We start from the raw sequence: 2,848 nt of genomic DNA, 5'->3' as shown, positions 1-2,848 counted from the left end.
ACTTGTTGAGGAAAATGCAAAGATAAACAAGATAGGAGTGCCTGCCCTGCAGAGAATTCTGAAGGGGGATATGATGGGGGAATCTTTGTATTTTTCAATGAGCCTCAATGGAGCTGGGGAAAAAACAATTAATTAATTAAAAATGGAGAACCTAAGGTTGGAAAAGAAGAGTTTCTAGGAAAAAAGAAAAAAGTCTTTTTTTGTTGTTGTTGCCACATCTATTGCAAGAATGAAGACCATTCTCAGGAACCAGACTGTTGACATTCCAGAAATGTTGACATCGCTCCGGAGGGATGCACAGTTATCATGAGGGGCCCCAGAGGAACCCTGCGGAGGGACTTCAGTCACGTCAACGTAGAACTCAGCCTTCTTGGGAAGAAAAAAAAGAGGCTCCGGGTTGACAAATGGTGGGGTAACAGAAAATAACTGGCTACTCTTCAGACTCTTTATAGTCACACACAGAACATGACCAAGGACATTACACTGGGCTTCCATTGCAAGATGAGGTCTGTGTCTGCTCACTTCCCCACCAACGTTGTTATCCAGGAGAATGGGTCTCTGATTGAAATCTGAAATTTCTTGGGTGAAAAATACATCCCCAGGGTTCAGAGGAGGCCAGGTGTGGCTCGTTTGTATCTCAAGTCCAGAAAGATGAATTAATCCTTGAAGGAAGCAACACTGAGCTTGTTTCAAATTCAGCTGCTTTGATTCAGCAAACAGTTAAAAACAAGGATATCAGAAAATTTTTGGATGGTACCTAGGTCTCTGAAAAAGATACAGTTCAGCAGGCTGATGACTAAGATCTAAGAGTTGTCCAGCTACAGAAACAAGTTGCTGGAAGACTCCTAAGACCAGTTTGTGACATTTAAATGATGCAATAAAAGACCTATTGATTTTAGGGGGAAAAACTATAGGTGTCTGGAATAAAGAAAAGGGTATGTGGGAAATAAGTCTGGAAAGGTGGAGTGTCAGTTGTAAATGACAGAAACCAACACAGACTCCCTTGAGATAACAGGGACTTAATTGATAATAGAACTGTGAGGTCTAGGAGGTGAGGTTATCTCCAGACCTGAGGAGATCCTGGGACTCAAGCAAGATCATTAGCTCTTACTTTCCCAGCACACCTTCCCACTCCCCTCACACAAAATCTTCATTCATCCCTTGGTATTACTCTCCTCTCCCCTGTCACCTTCCTTCCCTTCTTCTGCAAACAGGCATTCTCACATGGTGGGAAAGACGGCCATCAGAGGCCTCCAGTTCACATCCTCGCAGTCCTGTAACCCAATAGAAAAGCCTCCTTCCATAGCTTCAGAAAGAAAAACTCCAGGGAAGGACTCTGATTGGCTGGGTCACATGCCCACCCTGGCTCAACTCCTGTAGCCAAGAGACTGGGGTACCGTGAATAGTAGAATTGGCCTAGTACTGATCACATACTTACCCTGTGTCTTCCGGGTAGGGGAAGTTCTCAAAGGAAGTAGGAATGCTGAGTACAGAAAAACAGAGATGTCCCCATGTGTATGAGGAAGCCAGTCATGTAGAGAGCCTCAAGGTTGTTAAAATGCATCCTCTGAAGGAAGAGACCCCCACAAACAGGCTTTGTGTGAGCCACATGGGTGTTTATACACCTGGGTGCGGGCAGGCCGAGGCCAAAAAGGGCATCAGAAAACGGTGGTGGGATAGGAGTTAGAAAGCTCAAGCTATGAAGTCTGAAGTCCTTCTGGCAATATGAGGCCGTTAAAAATATTGAAATAAGAAGGTGGCTGTAGACCAGTTGGACCAGCTCAACTTCTAGTTTCGTTTCATTCCCTTTTTTTTTTGGACAAGATCTCACTCCGTTGCTCAGGCTGGAGTGCAGTGGTGCGATCATAGCTCACTGCAATGTCCAACTCCTGGGCTCAATTGATCCTCCTGCATCAGCCTCCTGAGTAGGTGGAATCACAGACTTGTACCACCACACCTGGCTAATTTAATTTTTTGTAGAGACGGAATCTTACTGTGTTGCTCTGGCTGGTCTCTAATTCCTGGGCTCAAGTGATCTTCCTGCCTTGATCTCCCAAAGTGTTGGGGTTACAGATGTGAGCCACTGCACCCAGCAAACCTTAATTACTGAGCTACAGCATGTAATCACTGAGGCCTCACTCTGTGTTAAAAATCATTCTGGGAGTTGGCGGAGGTGCAGGTAAAAAATAAAAATAAAAAAATAAAGACATTCTGATTATTGAAAGAGAGGCCTTCCTGAATGTTAGTGTGTAAGGAAGTAAAAAAGATGGTTGCCCTAATGTAAACTATGAACTTTGGGTGGTAATATGTGTCAGTGAAGATTGATTGTAATAAGTGTACCACTGTGGTACAGGGTTGATAGTGGGAGAGGTTGTGTGTTTGGGGAGCAGGGGATACCTGGGAACCCTATACTTTCTGCTCAATTTGCTGTGAGCCCAAAATTTCTCTAAAACATAGTCTGTTAAAAGCCAAAAGAAGATAGTGGGGCTGCTTTTAGCAGAAAACCTTTCGAATGGAAATATAAACTTAAATATTTTACATTTAGAGAGGCAAAATGTCCCCAGCTGACATACAGAGGCCCATGAGCCAGTGGCTTCCCAGCTGAGATTATTCTCAGCCCTAAATTTCATCCTTTTTCTGGGATCATACCCTTAATTCTGGTGCTGAGGATCTGTATTAGTGAAAATGAATAAATTCAGTTATTCTACAAACGTAGCTTTTTTTTTTTTTTAAGTTGGAGTCTCATTCTGTCTCCTAGGCTAGAGTGCAGTGGTGCGATCTCAGCTCAATGCAGCTTCTGCCTCCCAAATTCAAGTGATTCTCTGCCTCAGCCTCCCAAATAGCTGGG

The 2,848-nt window shown here is 43.8% G+C and overlaps 1 pseudogene; it reads left to right on the top strand.

The window, feature by feature from the left end:
• Nucleotides 1-229: 229 nt before the first annotated feature.
• Nucleotides 230-902, top strand: LOC108316741 (annotated as a pseudogene).
• Nucleotides 903-2,848: the final 1,946 nt, after the last annotated feature.

This window comes from Cebus imitator, unplaced genomic scaffold, assembly GCF_001604975.1.
Source record: "Cebus imitator isolate Cc_AM_T3 unplaced genomic scaffold, Cebus_imitator-1.0 Scaffold191, whole genome shotgun sequence".
NCBI classification, from domain to species: Eukaryota; Metazoa; Chordata; class Mammalia; order Primates; family Cebidae; genus Cebus; species Cebus imitator.
This window is presented reverse-complemented; position numbering and strand designations above follow the sequence as displayed.